Raw genomic sequence first — 24,567 nt, forward strand, 5'->3', positions numbered from 1 at the left:
AAAAATGATCACAAATCATTGTAAAACCATAGAGATGATCTGTCCATGATAAGTAATGTGGGAAAAATGCCAGGATGACAAAGCAAAACTTGACACCAAGGATTAAAATGGTCAGAGCCTGTTCATGTTTCACTGTAAATGGAAATTGTCAAAAAAATTGTTAATTATGCGTTATGTATTAAAGGCTCTAAATGGTTTTCTAAAAATAAAAAAAAGCCCGGAGAAACTGTCAAACTCTAAATAGGAACACTGACAAATGACGGTTACCTTTAATAAGATTCATTTTTCTAAGCTACTTGTCCAACTCTGATGGGCTCATAGCCTTTGTACTTCCCACTAAGAACTGCAAAGGAAGCTACACAAGAACTCTTTTATCCATAATGCCACAAGGCAGTTTCACAGTTAGAGTGACACAACAAAATTCCCCAACTAACCTAAAGCAACACACTGTAAACATGTTTTTCAAGACCAACAATAGAAGCCGGTTTGATATCCGGTTATGAAGCCATCCTTGATATCTTTGAGATGTTGTACGTCTTAAATACTGTCTGGAAAACTCTGCTTTTAGCTGCCGGTAGATGTTCCCATGAAATCAACTGTGAAAAGTCGCATTGGTGTTTAGAAGAATATTATGCTCACTGGCTAGGGCTGGGCGATGGACAAATATATCGACTGTCGATTGGCTGAGTGCATCGCCGGTTGTTCCCACGGGAGCACAAACACACCTGTGCACATATATTGGCAATCGATCGTTGAAGGAGCAGAAAGTGGCCTGTTGTTAAATTTTAACATATCGCTCAACCCTATGTCTCTTTAACTAGACCTCCAGTGTCTAAAGAACCTCACAGTTGTATAGTATGTGTATTTATTGTCTGTGTCTGTGTAGTTGTATAGTATGTGTATTTATTGTCTGTGTAGTTGTATAGTATGTGTATTTATTGTCTGTGTCTGTGTAGTTGAGCTGCTGCAACACTTGAATTTCCCCCATGGGGATCAATAAAGGAATATAATAATAATTTACATGCAAAATAGTGAGAGAGGATGAGAACTTACTCTACTTTCTTAAATACTAATACTCTGCCTGAAACAACCTTCCAGGCTGTTACTGTGACTGCACATCATTTATGCTCTTTCCCCGGTAAAATCAGGGTTTAATACAGCTTTAAGCTGGGTTGGCCAAATTTCTGACAGCTTCCCGATTTTAAATGTTCCGAGGCTATTTTAAAAAATAAACTAGAATATGACCTGAGCATATTTCTAGTGAGTTGCGCTGTATGTACAATGCACATACTAGTTTAAACACCAATTGTCAACTCAATTAAGTGAAATTATCTTAGCACAGAAACCAATATTTTACCATATCTGTGTTCCGTTTGTTACATCTTAACATTTACATCGTAACGTTTTAAGGGGGCCCTTAGGTCATGAAGTGAAACCAATTTCTGCCTGTTTTAACTTTACAGATTTACACATGACATCGTTATGTTTTAAGTGGGCACCTAGAACATGCACTGTATTAGAGTTCAAAAGTATTTCATTGATTGATTCATTTTTCTGTATATGGCCCACATTCAGAAAAGTTTGGTTATCCGTGGCTTAAAGATTAGTATAACAGCGTACTTCATTTTTGGATGGCAATATTTTATCTGGAAAAAACAACCTTGGTAAAACTCTAATTGTCATATTTACAAACATTTCATCTGTACAACATGAGAAACAGAAACATTAAATATCAGTATAAACACAATTTTTCCAATGTTAAGATTACACTTGTGACAACAACATATTCCTGGAGTGAGACTGACCGGTCAGCATGTGTGGAGGTGATGGTGTTTTCCTAGTGAGCACTATGAGATGCAGCACATTAAGGACGAAGATAATACAAAGCTGTAATAAAATTATTTCCATTATCCCTGACATAATTAGCCTGGTTTTACATCTGTGTATGAAAGAACAAACAAGGTGATTGATGGAGTTGGTTTTTTGCAGCTTTACAAAAAAATTACAGATTTCATTACTAGAGTTCACACAGTATATTTTTTATAAATACTGTTATCTAGCTGTACGTTTGAGGCGTTTTCTTTCTTTGCACATTCCTCTGAGGTCGTCACAATTGTCCTGTCTGTACGCAACTGCAAGAGGTCTGAGGTCGATGGACTCTATGATGTTAAAGCCCTTTTCGAAAGTGTCAAAAATCACATTTTCACCTTTGAGTTTTCTCCTCTGGGAATTGTCTGACTGTAAAGACAGAGAGCAGTTTAAGCTGTTTGAAGAGGAGGCATGTCTGCGTGTGTTTGGAGAACAGGTGGCAACGTTGGGATTTCCTCTCTCTGCTGGGTGGATGGTGACCCTAATGTGGATTCAGTCTCACCACCACCTGCTCTAGGTAGTCTGTAGGGAAAGTAGGGAAAACACACAGACAGTATTTAACAGAGAGAAAACTAAGCACACCTCATTTTAACTTGTATTTATTTTTTTTCAAAACATTTTTTACTGAAAGGTTGTGACTCCTTGTTTTCCTTCACCTTTGACGACATACTCAAACAATTGTCCTTTATAGTGACCTGAATCCAAACGCCTGTTTTGTATTTTTTATTGTGAGCATGGCAACTTCATGACAGGCTGAAATTTACATAGATGACTCTGACAGTCTCCATTTATTGTCTGGTTGCTATGTCACTATATTTATTGTCATTCCAACTTTCACTGCTATTTTATGGATAGATTTACCGTACTGTGTGGAGATTTAAACTTGCTTATCTCCACATTGACATTTAAAATGTGTTATGAAGTATTAAGAGCAACACACACCAGCGGCATTAAAGCATCTACAATTGAATTGTTATTGTTTTAAAAAAGAAAAACACACACAAACGCACATACAAAATATGTAAAGTTCAGACTGTTTTCAAAAATGATGTCAACAATATACGAAAGCGTTCTACTCTCCACCATAACATAAAACATAAGGAAATTGCCACATTGTATTTTCATTCAATATATGAATGTCATCAATAGTGACATTAAAGTGCCATAAAAGACATTGGGTACTATAATGAGAAGTAGTCTGACCTCTGCACTCTGCCTCTGCATCTTCTGCACGGAGCATGACGCCGGATCCTTCTCGCCCGACCCTTCTCGTTCCGACTCACGCTCCCGCTTTCCTGTGACACTGCCTCTGCTGTGAAGGAGGAGTCCTGAACGTCCGAATAGGCAAGAAGAAAAACGTTATCATTATCTGAAACACTCTACTAGGTGGATGTGTAGGTAAAATGTGATGACTAGTTAGGTGAATCTTCTGTGATCTCCCTCCACTGGAAATAACCTCATCTTGTTGATTAGAGTCGCCCTTGTGTGGTAGCATTCATACAAACTAGATGAGGTAAGCTACGTATCATTTCCATCAAATGCTGGTCCTGAAGACCCTGAAGCACAAGAGACATAGTGGCACCAGACACTTCCGGTTTCCTACCTGGGTGTTGAGGCACAGCAAACTCGTGGTAGACTTGGCTGCTGGTGATGGTTTGGCTGGCTTCTGGCACTGAGTGGTATCCTGAAACAGACACGTCAAACAAACTTTGAACTTGGTGTTTTTTTAGCTGGCTCAAAATTGAGTTTCATAAACTGATACAATAACAATTTTGCGAGCTTTTTTTTTTTTTTTTTTTTTAAATAGCAGGTATATAGTTGATTTTAAAGCAGAAGTCTTAAATGTGCCAGTGTTAGCCAGGAGGCTATTTTCAATGCTTTCAGTGTTGGACATGGGCGTAAATAAAAAATAATTGACACCTCGATAGGCGCGAGCGAGCATCAGCCAAAACAGTTACGTGACATTACAATCATATTTAGAGTATGTTACTATCTGTAATGGTCTTATATTTTATTTGGATTGTTAGCTCCATTAAAGCCAGTTTACTAGCTTGCTGTTTGCAAATACATTTTTATCAGTTATGTTACGAAGCGACAAATGCCAGATCCATGCTCAGCTTAGGTTACAGTTAGATAGTTTGGCGCCGCTGCCTTGCATCGTAGTTATACACCTTTACTTTGTACCATTACACACCGGCGGCCTTTTCTGTTGAAATCAGTATAGGCATCCAAGAAAGTTCAAGTTCCTCAATTTTTATAAATAGATTGTAAAATGCAGCACCTTTAGGTTTGGAACATTTTATCCCATTTTTAAATGGGTTTTTAGGGCTGAGGCACTGAAAAGGCCGAAGTCCCTTTAATCTAAAGTGTTCATTCTCTGGGGAGGATGAATCTCGATGTCAATCTGTCCATTATACATTCTAAAATGTATTTTCAAAATTGTGGTGATACAGTGGGGCAAAAAAGTATTTAGTCAGCCACCAATTGTGCAAGTTCTCCCACTTAAAAAGATGAGAGAGGCCTGTCATTTTGATCATAGGTATACCTAAACTATGAGAGACAAAATGAGAAAAAAAAATCCTGAAAATCACATTGTCTGATTTTTAAAGAATATATTTGCAAATTATGGTGGAAAATAAGTATTTGGTCAATAACAAAAGTTCATCTCAATACTTTGTTGTATACCCTTTGTTGGCAATGACAGAGGTCAAACGTTCACAAGCTTTTCACACACTGTTGCTGGTATTTTGGCCCATTCCTCCATGCAGATCTCCTCTAGAGCAGTGATGTTTTGGGGCTGTCGCTGGGCAACACGGACTTTCAACTCCCTCCACAGATTTTCTATGGGGTTGAGATCTGGAGACTGGCTAGGCCACTCCAGGACCTTGAAATGCTTCTTACGAAGCCACTCCTTCGTTGCCCGGGCGGTGTGTTTGGGATCATTGTCATGCTGAAAGACCCAGCCACGTTTCATCTTCAATGCCCTTGCTGATGGAAGGAGGTTTTCACTCAAAATCTCACGATACATGGCCCCATTCATTCTTTCCTTTACACGGATCAGTCGTCCTGGTCCCCTTGCAGAAAAACAGCCCCAAAGCATGATGTTTCCACCCCCATGCTTCACAGTAGGTATGGTGTTCTTTGGATGCAACTCGGCATTCTTTCTCCTCCAAACACGACGAGTTGAGTTTTTACCAAAAACTTCTATTTTGGTTTCATCTGACCATATGACATTCTCCCAATCCTCTTCTGGATCATCCAAATGCTCTCTAGCAAACTTCAGACGGGCCTGGACATGTACTGGCTTAAGCAGGGGGACACGTCTGGCACTGCAGGATTTGAGTCCCTGGCGGCGTAGTGTGTTACTGATGGTAGCCTTTGTTACTTTGGTCCCAGCTCTCTGCAGGTCATTCACTAGGTCCCCCCGTGTGGTTCTGGGATTTTTGTTCACCGTTCTTGTGATCATTTTGGCCCCACGGGGTGAGATCTTGTGTGGAGCCCCAGATCGAGGGAGATTATCAGTGGTCTTGTATGTCTTCCATTTTCTAATAATTGCTCCCACAGTTGATTTCTTCACACCAAGCTGCTTACCAAGCTGCTTATAGTGGAGTTTGGAGTGTGACTGCTTGAGGTTGTGGACAGGTGTCTTTTATACTGATAACAAGTTCAAACAGGTGCCATTAATACAGGTAACGAGTGGAGGACAGAGGAGCCTCTTAAAGAAGAAGTTACAGGTCTGTGAGAGCCAGAAATCTTGCTTGTTTGTAGGTGACCAAATACTTATTTTACCGAGGAATTTACCAATTAATTCATTAAAAATCCTACAATGTGATTTCCTGGATTCTGGACATGCCCTACCATGCTGTTGCTGTTGCTGTTGCTGAATGCGGCTGCAGTCGTCTGCTGCTAGGCTCCATGGGTTCTTCATTGTGAAAATTGAGTAGGATACTCCCGCTGCCGTTACCCGTTGCAATAGGGCTCCCCGACACTCCAGGCACTTGAAAAAGAATAACACAGATGAACATTTGCGATTGCTTGCCATGAGTGGATTTACCACACCATTTCTATGAGGGCACCAACCATAATGGCAAGGAAATGTGTGACAACCCTTTCATTTTTTAAAATTGACTTACAATGAGAGTTGTTGTTGGTCCCTGGCTGCTGCTCTCCAGGAGAGTAGGCCATCATTCCTCCATTTCCATTCCCATTGGTGGACGGCACTGACGCCAGCAGGCCTGAAAGACCAAAATACATATTTATTTTTCTATCTTGAACATTTTTTAAATGAAAAGGAAAAAATGAAATGAAATCAGCTTTATTGATCATATATACATTGTTACATATATACACAACATTTGCTTTCTTTTAACCCATCCCTGAGGAGACGGTACATAATTCCTCAGAATTCCAGGGGGGTAAAGTCTGTAATTGTTTCCATTTCAGAATAGGAAACAGTTTATATATATTAAGTATGTTTTCACATAAAAGAAAGCTTGGGTGGTGAAGTGATTTGAAAAAACGTGGGTGCCCAAGAAAATGGTGCACACAGACATCCGTCCGCTGACACATCTGAGCAACTCATCGGAAAAAAAAAGCCTAAGGCGTTCAAAATAAGTATCGGTTTACTTTGTAACACTATTAATAGGCTTTGAAGCCTCAAAGGACAGCCGGCATGGCTCTGCAGTTTTGTTAATTCAATGATCTCCTACCTAATCCCCTGTATCGGCTCAGTTGCTGGTAGATCTGCTTCATCCTCTCGATGTTAAGCCGGCTCGCCTCTGCGTGGTGCACCATGGGCTTCGGGTAATGGACGCCAATTATGCACTTGGCAGCCACCTGCACCGACTCCGGAGCGTTCCATGGGTCGTAGATGTACTTAGCAGGGAAACCTCGTAGGATAGGTAAGTATCGTCTGGAAGCACAAGGAGACATTAGATCTGCAGGCTTGTGTCAGCCCGAAGTGAAAGGTTACAGAGTAAATCAGGGGTGATGCAGGACATTATTTCTAAAGGTTAGGAAAAAAGTGTCCAATATCTTACAGTATTTGCAAAAAAATCTTAAGTAGCTACAACTGTGTTTATTTCAAAAGGTATTTAGTTTAATTGTATTTTTCACAATCTCATGAATAATCATGCGTATATCTGAAAATATGCTAATTAAGGTGTTTTACTACTGTCAACATTACAAATGAATCATTGTGTTCATTTTACAGCCTACGTAGGTACTGTGACTGATAAGAGCATGCTTGTCTTGACAAGTATTATGGAAAATAACTACTACATAATGGAAAGCAACAAAAAAACATTAACATTAACATTAACACTGCAAAGTATGGCAAATAGATGAGACTAAAGAGTACAAAGTCCCTCTACAACTGCACTGAAGTTAGTTACCATCACAGTGCACAATGAGGACTACAGTTCACAACGCGGTAGAAAAACGAGGGGCTGTGGTCCCGAACATTTACTATAAATCGGTGTGATGGCAGCCACACCACAGACAAAAAGTGTGATCCTCTAAGAGAGGATCCAATGACACACTCACTGCAACGAGATAGAGAAGTAAACATCTTACAGTACCAACAGTCCAAAAGAAGTAGACAAAACCACTCATGTCCATACTGTTGCACAAAGGACCAATACCTAAGTGTATGTCTTGAATTTCGCCAGCTGATTCCTGAGGGTGTGACAACCTGGTAATAAGCATACCGATGCAGTCCTAAATGGTGAATATTCTACACTTGCACTGTCGTGGATTTGCTCCATGTGACGAACAAAGGCCACCTACCTACTGCACTTGGTCTGACCTTACCGAGTCCGAAGAAGGGTGACGGACAGGACAGAGGAAGGGGGTGGGGGTGGTGGTGGGCCTAGTGGACCAACACACAGGGCAGACTGCCCCGTGGCTAGAGAGATCCCTGTCGATTAGGTCGATGATGCTAGGAGACGTCTTACTGTAACACGCGGTTAGAAAGGAGACTGTATTGAACCCCACCCATCCACATTTAATCTAAAAAGGTCCTGTTCTCAGTTCATGTCAGTCAAGTAAAAAGTGCTAAAAATAATACTGAAAGTTCATGTAAACAAACCCTGTGACAAATATATAGAATTCAGAAAATCTGTAACTTTAGAGCAACCCCTTCTCAAAAACATTACCCTCAACCTATCACCAATATTCATTTTTAAAGCTTCTTTGATACACTGAACCTGTATTAATATTGTATTGTACATGTGCATAGATATGTGTCCGGTTCTTTGTCTAGAAAAGCATTTCTGAGTTTCTTTTTGCTCTCTCAGTGCCAATGGGTTTCCCTGTAAGCATGTAGTCCAGAGAGACAGAGGGAGAAAGGGTGCCATCCAGATGGGAGGTCAGTGGTTGGCACCAAGGGGTGACACCGGGATAGGTACCCACCTAATGAAGTCCCCGTTGGGGTCGGTGCGTCGGCCAAAGCCCACGGGGCAGTAGCAGTGGAAAAACTGCTGGAAGAATGAACTGCAGGAGAGCCACATCCAGCTGCCTGCGTTCACGCTCCAGTCTGCATCTAGAAGCAACTCCTCAAAGACCTGCCACACAAAAAACAAGGGTTTCTCCAGATGTTTGTTTTACACTTGATGCAGAAGTTTCTTTAAGTGTCATGGGTTATAGAGAACTTTCAGGGGACGTAACACAAACTCTGATAGATATATTTGAGGTCAACATTTTTCTGGACTCTGAAGCAACAATGGGAAATGAAGTGTCTTTGCTTTATTTCGGATTTAAAAATGAAACTGACAGGCCTAAATGTGCGACAGCATGTTAGAGCCGTTGTAAGTAAAAAAAATAGATAAGGAGCCTGGGGAGAGTGGCAATATTATAAGTAAAATAAAACAGGATTTACTTGAAAACAACTTAACCATGAGATTGAATTAGTAAATGTTTCTTTTTTTGGGCCGTACATTTGTGGCTTAAATGTCAAAAGAATTATTGAGGTTTTTGCAAATCAGGGCATTGTGCTCTGATTCAAATTGTGCTGACAGGGCAAACTACGTCAAAAGTGCCTGAGGGTGAAGCAGTGGGTTGATGCTGCACTCCTGCAATGACGCGTTCGGTGGGGGGGCATTATCAGATGTAACGTCCCTATGGAAGCAGTGCAGAGAAGCAGCTGAGAGCCAACCAGTGTGGGACAATAAAACATGCACTCACATGCACTAAAACCACTCATGCCCAGCTATGTAAACAAGCAAGGGAAAGCTCTGTTTAAAAAAAAAAAAAAAAAAAAAAAAAACACACAGAGGGAGAAGGACTTCTTCATATCTTTACATATAAAATATTTTTTTGCTGCTATTTTAGCAGAATAGTTCAGAATGTTAAATGCAGCTCTTTTAGACCTACAATGGACCGAATACGCAGTCATATAAATTCGCTGCTAGTGTTTGTTTAGAAACAGGAATTTTCAATAAAATTGAATGAGCCAAAAGTAGGTGATAACAATCATTATGCAGTTTATGTCTAGTCTCAAATGCTCTGTTGATATTCCCCTGTACTGAACATTCTTGCATTCTCACCTTCATCCCTTCCTCCCAACTGATCCACAGGTCCCCCCTGGTGAGGAAGCAAGCCACTGCATGCCTGGCCAGGTGATGGATCCAGCCCTCCTGCCTCAGCTGAGTCATGATGGCGTCGATCCAGGGAAAACCTGTCTTAGCCTCGGCCCACTTGGCAAGTGCTTCAGGATTTTTGTCCCAGGGTATGCGGACGCAGATGGGGTTACCCTCCATCTTGTCAAAACGTGGGTTGTTGGTTGCTGTGGTGTAGAAGAACTCCCGCCACAGCAACTGGCCATACAGGGAGAGTGGAGGGGAGCTGTTCTTTTTCACCTGGGTTAAAATAATCACAGCAACAATAGAGAATATTAGGCCAAAAAGACACTGTGAGAAGTAAAGAATATTAAGGTGGTAAAATAATCTTATAAAACAGGTACATATTTGGGTAACAAGCTTGCTGGCCGAGCTGTAATGAAGCAGCACTTCTTTTAGTAACCACAGCAATATGTTTTAGTCTCTCAATTTTTTATTTAGTCATTTTATAGAAGCCCTGACAGGCAAGTGAGGAAAACAAATTATTGTTATTTGTGTGACACTATGTAGGAAAAAAGTTGTAGCTACTCTTTAGGCAGGTGATTTCTTTCTTTTTTAAGATCAGGATAACTTTTCAAAGTGTTTGTGTTTTAATTTTCAGCCACAAGGAGCTGTAGTGCACCACTAACCCATGTTTTAAATAGGACTAAAATATAGGACTAAAAAGCGTTTTCAACACTGCCATAGGAGCCGATAGAAAACAGCTTCACTCAAAGTGAACTACACTGGAGGAGTTGTAAACTGACCTTGCGGTAGAGGTCAGTGAGCTTGAAGTAGAAAAGGCGACAGGAGAGGCAGCCGAAGCGCAGGTATGGGCTGAGGCCTGTTGGGCTGGCCAGCAGTGAGTTGGCATTCATTCTGGGACGCTCGAAATTAGCCACCCACGCCTGGAAAAAGACATTTTAAAGAATATTATAAAAAATAAATAAAAGCATGTCAATTAGGGTGTCATGATATACCAGTATTGATGATAACCTTCCATCCATTCCATCCACCCATTTTCCGTAACCTGCTTATCCAGTTAAGGGTCGCAGGGGTGCTGGAGCCGATCTCAGCTGTCAATGGGGGAAGGCAGGGTACACCCTGGACAGGTCGCCAGTCTGTCGCAGGGCTGACATATAGAGACAAACAACCATTCACACTCACATCCACACCTACGGGCAATTTAGAGTCTTCAATTAACCTAAGCTGCATGTCTTTGGACTGTGGGAGGAAGCCAGAGAACCCGGAGGGAACCCACGCTGACACGGGGAGAACATGCAAACTCCACACAGAAGGTTGTCCAGCCCGGGAATTGAACCCAGGCCTCTCTTGCTGTGAGGCGACAGTGCCCTTGATGATAACCGTGATATTAAAAAATAATATTGCGTAAATGATATATGAAAGTGTGTTTCTGTCACTTAAAACTATCATAAATATGTTCTCTGATTAACTTTCAAGCATGCAGGAGCCTAAAAACAGAAGGTTGCAGTACTGACTTTTCTCTCCAGATGGCGCTCTATCCTTGTCAAAGCCTCAGTCTCTCCTCCCGGCCACACAGCTGTAGGCAGGCCCTCGGTGTCAAAGCCTGAAAAACAATCATCTGCATCACCTTCCTGGTTGACAACAGTGTTGCACTTGTATATTGGAGGAATCAACAATCCTTCAGTTTTGTCAAGCACACTAAAATAACAACAATGTGTAGTTTCATCCAGGCTATCAGCATGCCTCAAACCAGATAATAACTCCTTAAAAGCATTACCAGCAACGTCAAATTGACTCACGGGGTAATTCAGGAACACTGGGTGCAGGCGTGAGCAGCACATGGCTGCAATACTGTAAGCGTTTGAATGAGAGTTGGCCTTTTGTGAATGGGAACCAGACATCTTGACTGATGGTATTAAGAGAGCTAAATCCCTGAATATCTTATTTAGGGTGAAGGCCACAGATGGCTTAAGTGCAATTAATTGTATGAATGGACCGTTAACCTTTTGTGAATGGAAACATGACATCTGGATAGAAGCGTGAAGGAGGTGATCTTGTCACCTGATTAATGGAGGAGGAGGGTTGAATGAGCATGTTAATCATGGAAGGGATTTTCATTTTGTATAAATCTATCATAGGTCTTTTTAATATTTTGTCCGTTTTTAGGTGTCACCTAATGCATTTACTGTAGTTAAAATTTAATTCTAGTATTTCTAATTTTAGAGTTAATCTTTTATTTTGACAAAGCTCTTCTGAGATTTAACAACTATCACATTAGGAGTTTGGCCTGAATATAAAACAATAATTCTGGAGATTATGTATCAGTACTCCTGTCTGTTTATCTAAACTCTTTAATCTACTGTATGTAATACACTGACTAGAGATCAGTACCTCACACAATCCCACTACAAAAAAGTCGGAACTATCCCTTTAATGATGCAAGGCTAGCAAGCTTCTTCTAATCTGTTTATATCTTTTACAGTTAGTCAGGCCTGATCATTAGGACATCCAGTTTAACTGAACCTCTTTTAATGGGTTTTACCGCCACAGAGAAAATAAAATTCTGAACGAGTAAAAATAAATCTGAAATGCCTTCCACCATCTTTAGTGCATATAACATATGAGGGACCAAATTATCTGTCAGTCTATCTTCAACACTGCCTTGTTCATGGCAAGCCACATGTTTGTTTCTGCAGGGTTGGTTTGAGGGGTTCTCCTCCTGCTGCCTACACCAGGTCTATAACTGTCCAAGTGCAGGTGTGTGCGTTTGTTTTCTTACCCAGCTCCTCCAGGGACGGGACCCCGTACTTGTCTCCGTGGTCCTCAGAGATGGGGGTGACGCAGCGACCCATCATGGTGTCCGACAGTGTCTCCACAGGCATCTCGGGAGGATCCAGGCGACTGATCAGAGTCTGGAAACGCTTGTAGGTGAGAGGAGGCTGTCCGCCATTCAGCTCTATGATCCTTTGGGAGGAAGGGAGACAGGGACTGGTCAAATTTCTTAATCCTAAATCAAATTGAGTATTTAACTAAGTAAAACAAAAACTTTGAGACATGACGCTCACACTGAAACTTAAACATTTCTCTCACAAAAAGTGGTTAATTTAAAAAAGAAAATAATTACATTAACATGCATACAAACATTCATTAGGTACAGCAAAGGAACAAATAGAACTCATTTCAAAAATAACATGCAAGAAGTAAAGTGGACAGTTTATGCACAAGCGTTCTGTTTTGGTGTGTGATTTGAATCAACTTCTTATCATATTAATCTGGTGATTGGTTTATATTCTTAATACAATCCTTACTTTAGGATTTTATTCAAAAAAGAACAGATTTGAACCGAGTTAACATTTTTTAACTCACTAAAACAATCCGACATTGTGTACATATGAAGCTGTTGTATTATGCTTACTTGTCCAGGTCGTAGAGGGTGTGTGATGTCTTGACGATGACCTCCACCCCTGCCTCCATGGCCAGCTTCTTGATGGCAGCATCTCTCTCCTTCCCAAAAGGCTCTGAGTCATACTCAAAGGTTAGGCGAGAGATCTTCCACTCCTGAGACAGAGAGAGATGGATATCAGTCTGACATCTTTAAACGCTGGTTTATCTGACAGACAGTCCAAAACCCAACGGTAGAACATTTGAAATGCTTTAAAAAAATGCTTAAGAAGCTGGAAAGAGTTTGATAAAAGGACTTTGTTCAAATGAGATTATCAGAGCTGGTGGCAATTTTCTGTTGATGCTGACCTTAAAGAGCCGCGGGAACACGTTGGCTGGTTGGCCCCTGATGACAAAAAGGCGAGAGTTGAGCTTCCGAAGGTTGGCGTCCAGATCCTCCAAACACTGGAGGAGAAACCTGAAGAGGGAAGACAGATAGGAGGTGAACAACACATGTATTACTGATCTACTGAGAATATTTTAGAGTCATGAGTCAAACACGTCAAATTTGTCTTTGACTTTTGCTACATCATTATACAGTGTGAATGACCAACTTCTTGGTCCGGCCTTTGTTATACTTTTACTGTTTCTTCTGCAGTTGTGTTTGATATTTTTTGGGGCACAGATGTTTGGCCCAACAAAATAATGTATCAATCTATCAACTGTTTTAAACAACATTGCTTGTGTGATATCGTCACAGTTAGTGTCTTTTTGATGATATCGCAATGAGGTGTAAACAACTAGTTTCCGCTGCCCCAAGTGGCCAAAAGAGTTATTGCAGTAGTTGATTTGACTATTTAAGATTTTATCAAGCTAATAATTACTTATTTCCATCACTATAATTCCTCTGCTTCCACAACCTGCACATTCAGCCTGTTAACAGGCTTCATTACCAGAAGTCAAACCATTGACTACCACCCATCTAGGGTGTGTTGTGTCTGACCCACACTCCCAATCATTAGCAAAATCTGGCAGGCTCACTGACAAAGCAGACGGACGACAAGCATAACAGACAGCCAGGCAGCCACACGATGTTCTGCTGAGTTTTGTTTCCTCCTGTCTGACCCCGTTAGCCTGATCATTAAACCAACGGAAGGCTCGTTCACATGCAAAGCTCCGTTTGCTCCCAATCCGCACACTTAAGGCACGTGCCTGCTTATGAGCTAGAAACAGTTCTGAAGCCTGTGTAGGAGCGTCCCAAACTGACCCTCTGGGTTGGTCTTTTTATAGACCAGCTCATACTGTGGCCCCCCTTTGGGTTTGCTCTGCACATTTCTAATTATTTAGAGAAATAACGTTATGAAACTTATGACATGCACACTCTTGGTCAACAAGACAAACTATCATGAGAATATGACTTCTTTAACCACGTTTAAAAAATGATAGGAGGATTAAGATTTGACAGCTTGAAAATCAAAGATGACATACTTCAGGGTATTTCATATAGAATAGCTTCCATACCAGTATCGGGAATGCTTTAGATGCACCTAGACTGCTCGGTCAGGTATATGTGAGTTCCCGACATTATGCACCGATCTAATATCTCGTTATGGTATCATTTAACAAATAATTTACATTACACATGAACAAAAATCACGTTTGCACAATTTACCCCATTCGTCCATCCTGCCTAATTGGTAACAGCTATGAAAGGTTTTTTGGCATTTGAGAACAACCATATTTTCCGCAATTTTTTTGCAATCTGTGATGAATAAAAATGTTGTTAAAACAATGGCTAAAATACTTTTGCAACATTATTACTACCTGTTGAGGCACATTTAAGTAATTTCATGCGGAGGTATGGAATGAGTTACACTGAGATCAGCTCACCCAAAAAATGTTTGTCTTTAAATACATGGTCAGAAGTCTAAAATTGCACCAGCCAACACATACACACATACAACTTTTAAAATGTTCTGTTAATTTATTTAATTTCTACGCATTACTGAATAAAGAACTCCTAAGGCCATTGAAACACTCAAATTCCCAATAACATTATTTCGGAAAAGTAAAAAGGTGTTCATGGAAACAGTCAAGCTGTTTTACCAAAAGAGTCTTCCAATAACATGGAAACTGTATTCAAACCATGAGCAGGTTTAAAAATGTCCATCTCAGTGGACAAAAAGCATTAAAATATCAAATCATTCTGGGTGACATATTGTCAGATGTTATATATATGTGTGTGTGTGTGTGTGTGTGTGTGTGTGTGTGTGTGTGTGTGTGTGTGTGTGTGTGTGTGTGTGTGTGTGTGTAGTGAATAGACATGTATGCCCACATGCATTCATTGAAACCTTTTGTATGCATGTGTCTTTGCAAATGAGCATGAGCCCAAACATGAATGTCTGTGTGTGCTCATGTGTGAGCATTAATACATGCTTCCACTTATGTGAGCCTTTGATGTTCACCTGTATGTTTCTGTGTGCGTTGCTAGGTAGCAACTTCCTGTTGGTGTTCCTGGCTGCCTGACTAGTTGTGTGTGTGTGTGTGTGTGTGTGTGTGTGTGTGTGTGTGTGTGTGTGTGTGTGTGTGTGTGTGTGTGTGTGTGTGTGTGTGTCATACATCAGTCCTTATATAACTGCTTTGGCCTACATCTGGTAGAACACACACACACACACTCAGCATGGACTGCTACAACATAACACAATCCCAAAGCCGGGTAACCTGATTTCTAGTTGTGGAAGGCACACATTTGTTCTCTTTGCAAAGTATAAATTGAGGAGTAATTATCTAATTTTGCCGTTTCCGTACAGCTTTTTTCTAATGCGATACTTACAAGCGCGCATGAAGATATGTGAACGGAAACACAGATAATGACACTGCTTTAAAAACCGCACATCCTCCAATTAGGCCTCTCTCTAGTGGAACACTCCTATTCTACATCAAACAACAGAGGCCATGTGGTCATTCACACTGTTGAAAGAGCCCATTCACACAGGGATGAGTAAATTAAATCATTTTGTCCTTCGTAACCAATAAAATGGAGCCCCAGGAAGAGAAGCCGTTACCCTGGGAACAACTAATGGGGGTAAAAAAATAAACAATAAATCAAAAATACTGAAGACTTTTAGAATATTCAAGTCAGTTCTCGAGTTGTACACTGCAGAATCGAATAGACAGTTTATCAAGCACCATAATATGTGTAAGACAAGGGTTTGACTTTGTTAAATAAACTAATTTAAAAATCTGATTCATATTGACTTTTTAAACCCATTTATTAGGTTAAGCAGTTGAAGTATGCAATGTAATTAAATTTTACTAAGTTCAAGCCAACCATACTCCTTTCCTTTAAAATGTATAGAAAAATATTTATTGCACACATGTACAGTAGAGTAGTTTTAGGTCTTCAGATTTGTGTTGCAGAAATTTGTGCATAAATAAGGAGTGAAATCTGTTAAGTGTTTGCCAAGCCTGAATTCACTGATGTGCAGAGTAATCATTAAGGTCAAATTTGCATACACTCAACTTTAAAGACAACTAGAACAACTAACGGGTCAAATAGACACATAATTAAGAGATGACGAGAGATTATAACCCTGGGCCTTACTTTTGACGATGCAACAGTATGAAATCCAATTTTTCAAAAGGGTAGTTGGTAACCTTAGTCACCGGTAGAGAAAAAGCTGATGACATGTGTAAACATCCGATCTTGCATCTTTAAGAAGATAATGAATAACGACTTACTTTTCAAGCTAATGTATGTCAGTAACAAGCCACACGAAAAAGCCTCCCTTTAAGTAGGTCACCATCACATAACCACTCACAAGTTTTATGCACTGACACACTGGCCTACATCTCTTGTACAGACCATTCTCAGATTTTCCCCTGGATAGAAAAAAAAAAGATTTTTCAGAGTACTTGTTAGTCTGTTGACTGTTCACTTTGGCCCTGGCTCTTTGTCATTAAAGCGACGTTCAATGGCAGAAGATTTGTGATTAAATAAATAATATGTGCAATGACAAAATGTATTTTAAGTAGAATTTCTGTGGTTAAAACCTTTTTTTTTTAGAAGGCCTTCTGTACTGTTTTCCGTCCCATGGGTTCTTATAACTACATCTATAGATGTTGACTGAACTTTGGTGTTTGTCTGTGAGGACACCAGTTAAGGAGTTATCAATTCAGATCTGACTTTGTTTTGTAGTCACATAAGCATAACATACAGAGCTTTTTCAGCATTTGGCAATCCAACATGGCCCTTAACTTTATTTTTTTTATAATCTCTGACCTTTACATGAGGTCCCTTAGAACATAGAGGAAATGGGCCAACAAGACGATAAACAAGAGAACAAGTACTTAAAAACACGACTTTCATTACTAACAGGCATTTCAGATAACGTGATAAATAGCATGTAGTTTATGACAAACCTACAAAATGATTGCTGTTACATTTTGTAAAGATAAAAACTTGAAATTTCTGGTAGTGGCAGAGGCCTGGTCTCCCAAAAGAATTCAACTTAAATTGTTACAGCATTTGAGCCTTTAGAGGCATTTAAATGGTGAAGTTGTTAACATTAAGTAATGTTTACATTATTTACATCAACTGTGAAATTATTATTGTAATATCTGTCAGCAAGTCCAATAACCAAAAGGATCAGTAAACAACAGTAAAGATATAAGTACTGAGGAATTATCAGCATGTGTAAATAATGAAATACCGCTAACTAACTCCTTGCTGACTGTTAAAGTAAGAAAGATATTGCTAACATTATATCCTACTGTACTTTGGTGTTACAGGAATTCTTTTTTTAATTATTCTCTTCTCTGAACTTTTTAAATCCCGGAACATAAGACCGATGAGACCTTTTAAGTTACAGTTTAAGGTAAAAATAACACTTCTAATTGGATGATGGTCTGCCATAAATAGACCTGCAGGTGTCACGGCAGCTGGACAGCTTTAAGTGTTACTGTCCGAGCCTGTGTTGGCTATAATGGACACCTCAAAACTTGACCTGAGAGCATCCTCTTGAGACCAGTGATGCAGCTTTTTAGCTTTTGTAGATAAAAAGGGTTGTCGTGGCCTTGAGTCATGAAAGCAGTGTGTACGTCAGTGCCTTAACCCAGATAAGTCGGGAACATTCAGCAATTTTCTGCCCCTTTCAATTGATAATAAGTAGCATCAAATGCCTACTTTTCTTTTAAGATGGGAAAATGATCAGACTCAAGAGCTTTCCCAAGATAAACGTCCCAGGACAATGAATATGAAATAAATGAAAATAATGATGCTATTTGCGGCAAATTAAAGGTTGGACAGCTATTTTGGTTCATAGTTTGTAAGCAACATACAATAAGTCCATTCACACTCAATATGAACAAGGCTACATATTTCATTTAAGATTAAAACAGCAACCCTCAGAGAAATAAAACCAGAATAATTTTGAAAGAACCGCTAAAATCCCTAAGACTGTAATAAGACTCAACTTAAGTACATGTGAATGTATTGCTTAATAACTTTTTTTATTTCTTTTTTAAGTTTTTTTGCACGTTCAGCTTCAAACTTAAGTTATCTGTTCGACCCAAAAAAAGCTAGTTTCAAATTCTGCATCCAGGTGATGCATACTACCCACCAGTTAAGGCACAACAGTTAAGGCACAACATTTGTGAAGGCCAGCTGACCTGCCATCAGTTAGATTTATGAAGTTGAAATGTCAATATTAAGAAATAAAAAAAGGAGTGCATTCTGTTCACCAGTTGCCTAAACATGTTTGTTTGGATTGGATGTGCGTCACTGATGTAATTTTCCTGCCCGCGGTCCATTTCCATTTTTAGTACAATGATCAGCTGGATATCATTAGGTCAATGACTTCAATATAGACGACCCCAGTGTGTGAAACACAGCTACCACCTCAGAGAACAAAACGGACCAGCGAGCAATGAATGATGGAGTGGTATAGACTCTTGTTCCCTGTAGAGCACATATGATGGTTTATAAACAGACTCAGCTCCCACGTAAAATCACCATATACCCGGGCTCTATCTCACAACACACACACACACACACACACACACACACACACACACACACACACACACACACACACACACACACACACACACACACACACACACACACACACACACACACACACACACACACACACACACAGTTTACACACACACCCTTTATCCCTGCCACTTGTAACCTGTTCATCCAGTCACCAAATCCTAAGTATACCAGCTGACCTGACCTCTATATGTAATGGGGATTATGTGAGCAGAGACTAAAACAAAAAGGGCACCCTGTGGCTGTGAAGCCAGCTGAGCAGGTGATTCATGGTCAAAGCTGTGAACCCTTATTTATTTTGTCTAAATTCACCTAAATGAATGTGTCTTTTTTTCTTTTGGTCATCTTTGGTGTATTTAAAAATTCAACCAAAAGAAGTCTTAATGATAGATTTCTTGAATCCAAATTCAGACTCATGTAGGAGCAGAAGACAAGATCAGAAATGAAGGCAATGAGCAAACGGCTCCCGTCAACCAGTCAAAATCTTAAAGCCTTAGCTACAACAATTAATGCTACAAAAGCAGAGAAATGCTGACACCAAGTTGTGTGTTGAAGCACTGCAGCTCTGTGGTTCTCTCGCTGGACTCCAGTTTTTCCTCTAAACAAGTCATTATGTGAGTCCCAGTATCCAGCAGTTCCCCTCTAACTGACTGTCATCTTTATATTACAAATGGAATAAAATATGTGAAATTCACATTCCTAATTTGAGACACTGTACACATTATTTACTCCCCTATCCCTTATTGCTTGTGTTTCTTCTTGAAGTTATCAATACATACGGTGTGATGTGGTGTAAGCCAACTATTCTCTAAACCTATTAATAACTGATTTTTTTTCTCCACTTAGGGACAGTGGAAACAAGCACATTGACACAACATCAACTTTTAAGCTGATATGGACATAATTCATAATTATAATTCTGTGTAGCACAAACATCTCTCTACCTATAAGGGTTTTCCTTGTGACCAACAGGTGGGGAACCAAAAACTAAAGACAAAATAAATGCCTTAATGGTACTATAATGTGATCAGATGATACATCAAAAATATCACTACTTAAGGTGCAGACAGCACAAAGCTAAATAGTTGGAATCTTAATTCATAACCCTGACATTGAAATTCAATACGTTTTTTTCTTTGCGGGTGCACTACACTATTGAAAATATATATTTAAATAATTTCCAAAATTCACTACACAAACCTCACACAAAGGGAGGCATGCACTGATGAGGGTCCATTTTTTTAACTTTGTTTTTTAGGTTTTTATATCATTGTGTAGCTTTCCAGTGGGGTTCCTTTTTTTATAAAAAATGCGAACATTCACTTGTGTTTTATAGTCAAAATGCTGTTTTCCCAAGCCCATCTAAAAAAAATGTCCCATCTGTCTTGCCTTTGGTTTCTGCTTGATGACCTTGCTACGTATAAAATATATTTTCAATATCCGCAGCTGCGTGATCTTGCCGTCAGACAGGCCACTAGAATCCATTAAAAAAACCCGGTAATTTCACCTCGCAGAACTAGGGTCTACTTCAAAAAAATTGAAATTTTTCATTATTCATAACCGTATTGATAAGCTCTCTTTGGAAACCAGCATGACTGCTTTTTGATAACGGCTGAGTGGGCAAAGCAGACAAACTTCCCCTTCATTAAAGAAAATACTTAGCTACTCATTTAGTCTGATAAATCAAGTTATTAAAGTTGAGGATTTTATTTATTCGGGTTTTTTTTAAGGTGATGACAGACCTTCAAGGCTTCATTAGAAAACTATATATAGAACCTTTGAATGTAAATAGACAAAAAGACATTCGGTACGGCCATAAAAATGTCCCCAGAATAAGAAATCTTAAAATGGATGAATAATAACAATAGAAAATTTGAATCATCTTACCTCCACCTGTTGACCCCGACGTTGGACGAGCCCGCAAACCAAGGGTCCAGGAAGTAAACACAGCGCACTGTGCCTGCCCCTTTCACCGCCTGCAGTATTGCTGGGTTGTCATGGAGACGGAGGCCCTTCCGGAACCAGTGGATGGAATTTGGAGCCATTTTTTTCTGACAGAAGAAGAAGAAGAAAGAAGAAGAATCACGTCAGATCTGGTCGTAGCAAACGTAGTGAAGAGATGCCTGAATGTGCTCCTTTTCTGGAGCTGAATGTACAGAAAAGAACGTGATGTTGCTTTTTTCAAAGTTCAGTACAAAACTCAATGTGTCCCTGCAGGAGGGATCATTTGAAGCATCCAAGCTGTAACAGTTGCCAACAGTGTGGGATGTGCCAGGAATAGGACAATGTGAACACTATCAGATCACCACAGCCAAATTGTAGGAAGAGACATTTTTAGTCATTTGGAGATTTTTGAAAAAGACCCAATAGGCAAATAAAACTCGCCTTTAACTGAGTCAACACAGGCAGGCAAAGGTAAGAAAAACCATAGAACAAAGACATTTCTTAAGCATTTGTATACATATATACAAAAGTCAATAAGTTTATTTGTGCAATATCAATATTTCCTATGAGCACTAATGTGATTTCACCCGTTCAGTCTGCCTACTTATAATATTTTGCTTTTAAATTTGTATTTATTTATAGTGAAAATTACGCTAGAGACGCCTGTACAAATACCTTAACCCTTAAAGTGATAACCACAAGAAACTCCTGAACCAGAAGCTCCATGCGTATCCCCCCCCCCCCCCATTTTACTGTTTGTCTATTTTTGCAGTGATGATCAGTATAAGCAATATTCTATAAGAATTGCTTTTAACATACTTATATTGAGCACACAGCAGAAAGAATATATGTTGTTAAAGAGAGGAACCATGCAAAGGGGCTGAGTGAGGTGTTTCTCAAAAGACTAATACAGTCTTTACCTGCGAATAATATTTTTTCAGTAACTATGATGAATGACAATTTTGATTGAAATTTGTTCCTGTTCTGTGTGACACAGAGGAAGCATTTAAACGGGACCGCAGTCAAGTTGGGACAAAGCCTGACTACGGGCAGATACTGAGGCATTTAAGCATTAAGGACCTGATACTCTACCAGCCAATGTGACCGCTGACTCTCAGGGATACGGCTGCTGATCACACTACAACTTTTACTGCCAACAGGTATTCATTCAGGTTTAAAGACAAGCCTACTCATGTCTTGTCCGCAAATTTAGAAAGACACAACTCCAAATTACAAATACCCTGAAACACAAACATTACTTTATATAACTGAAATACTCCTGTCATCAGTGTGTGAATGGGTGAATGATATGTAATATACTACTGATTGTAAGTCGCTTTGGATAAAAGCGTCTGCTAAATGACTGTAATGTAATGTAATGTAATGTAATGAAAATATCTGAAGTGGTAAGGAGAAGAGACAGGGGGTGGATGGGACAGGATGGGATGAACTGACTTGAGCCTTACAAGTATTGCACTGTAATAAGGGACAATGGGAAACGTATTGCCAATCCACAATTAATTAGATAAATGATAAACAATTTGGAAATATATACATCTTAATAATAGAAAATCCTTTTTTTTTTAAACCCAATGTGTGTTTACTAAATGAAAATCACGCAGGTAAACTCCACTGTAAACATTACAGCCTGTGTGCAAAAAAGAAAGAAAAAATGATGATTTTTACATCAGTAATTCATTTGGCACTTGGAAAAAAAAAGTACCATACTATTAAAAAAAGAAAAAGAAGAAGCAGGATTGCTTTAACAAGGCATTTTGATGACTCCTACTGACGGACTTGGAAATTAGGTCACACCGTTTATTCTGAATGGAGGCAGCAGACATTACATCCACTTCAGGAACTTCACCCAGAATAAATACCGGAAAAACAAACAAAAAAAACAATAAGCTGCTGATCATGTGGATTTTTTTTAGTTTATACAAACGTTGCAAAATATATACCTAAAGTTGAAGTCTTTAGCACAGAAACAACATCTCTGTAGACCAAAAAGGGGTCACTGGAGCAATTATTATATAAGCGGTTATGTAGCTGGTTTCCCCTAAAACTAAACCCTTTAAAATGCAAAAAGACCCGTCTTACCTCGTGCTGGCTCCCCAAGGGTGATATTTATGTCAAGCCCAAAGAAAGAAACATTTATTCTCCTTCCGTTTTGGTGCACGGGTTAGTGCTGTGTGCCGGTGTCTGTGCTTCACTCTCACTTAACCTGCTGCACTAGTTTGTTTCATAAGAGTAAGGCTCACTGCGCATGCTCCGTACACTGAGCCCTCTCCGATGCTGCCTTCAGGGCACAACGGTTCTTATAAACAATCGATCGCTCACTTGCGGACAGCGTCCACCACGCATGAGAATTGTACAGTATAATTGATGTTATCAGTCGAAAATAACAGCTAACACAATACATAACTACGTGTAGCAGGATATATGATGACAACCATTTTTCTGTGTGAACCATTACGCTTTTATTCACCATAAATATATATGTGCAAAAGCAAAATAAATGCAGTATTTGCATTTCTTTTGCTTTTGCACATATATATTTATGGTAAAGAATCAGAGAATTAAGGGGGATCAAACGGAAGCTAGAATTTTCAGCCATAGAGCCTATATGGATCGTAACATATGTAAGAAAAATGTGATTGTCTTATTTCCTGTAGTGTTAGAACGCAGCAGTAGACCTGTCAAACGTGAACAGCGACGTGCATCCAATCCGATTTTTCCATTGGCCGGTTGGCCTCCACGTGTAGGCGACGATGCCGGGTCACGTTTGAGAGGCATGGGAATCGAGGAAGCTATACAATATTTTTCATATTCCTTGATGGTTATACGGAAGTCCAGCCGCGGCTGTCATTAAACATCCATTATGTTCTGAATAATGGCGCTAATCCAATGTATGCTTATTTGAATGAAGAAGTAGTCTAAACAAATTATAGTGTACTCATGCTCATGCTTCAAAAGCAGGGCTATATTCTCTTCATACCTCCAAATTGAACGCTATCAGACTTTATAAAAGTTTATAATCATAGTGGTTATATTCTGAACAACAAGCACCTTTATTTTGTATTGCAAATATGCTTTAACTGAAATCCTCCTCTGATTTTTTCTTTATCTGATCTCTTTTCTTCTCCTTTATCGTTCCCATAATTGCCACTTTAATGTCATTCAGTATTCCTTTTTGCACACCTAAACATAATAATTTTTTTTAATCAAACCTTTTAAGCAGTTAATTCTACACACACACACACACACACACACACACACACACACACACACACACACACACACACACACACATATATATATACACATATATTAAGACATTTACACATTAGGCCATGTATATGCCTTCCAACTCAGTCATAACAAACTGTCTAGCGTAATCCATGATGCAATTGTGTGTTTGCTTGCGGTACTCGATGGTGGTCAGAGGTAAAGGACAGAAACACTATTCCTCCTTGAGCGACTTCTCGGAGGTGCTGCTGCAGTGCTGACGTCTGTTCTCAAGGCCTTTTGGAGTTTTGATGTTCGTCTTCTGCTAAATCAGCAAATTCTTTAGTTAAAACATCCATGGGAACCTTTTCCTCCACCTGCAGTGATATGATATTATAAAGCTCAAGTAAAACTGATTATTACTTATTATTACAATACTCTTCTATTGACCAGAAAAAGTACTTAAACTTTGAATAGATGTTACATCGTTGGTAAACCTGATACAAT

General features: G+C 39.5%; 1 pseudogene; it reads right to left on the reverse strand.

Moving 5' to 3' along the window:
• Positions 1–1,388: 1,388 nt before the first annotated feature.
• Positions 1,389–23,068, reverse strand: LOC129100382 (cryptochrome-1-like; annotated as a pseudogene).
• Between the last annotated feature and the right edge of the window lie 1,499 nt (positions 23,069–24,567).

Source organism: Anoplopoma fimbria, chromosome 12, assembly GCF_027596085.1.
Source record: "Anoplopoma fimbria isolate UVic2021 breed Golden Eagle Sablefish chromosome 12, Afim_UVic_2022, whole genome shotgun sequence".
NCBI classification, from domain to species: domain Eukaryota; kingdom Metazoa; phylum Chordata; class Actinopteri; order Perciformes; family Anoplopomatidae; genus Anoplopoma; species Anoplopoma fimbria.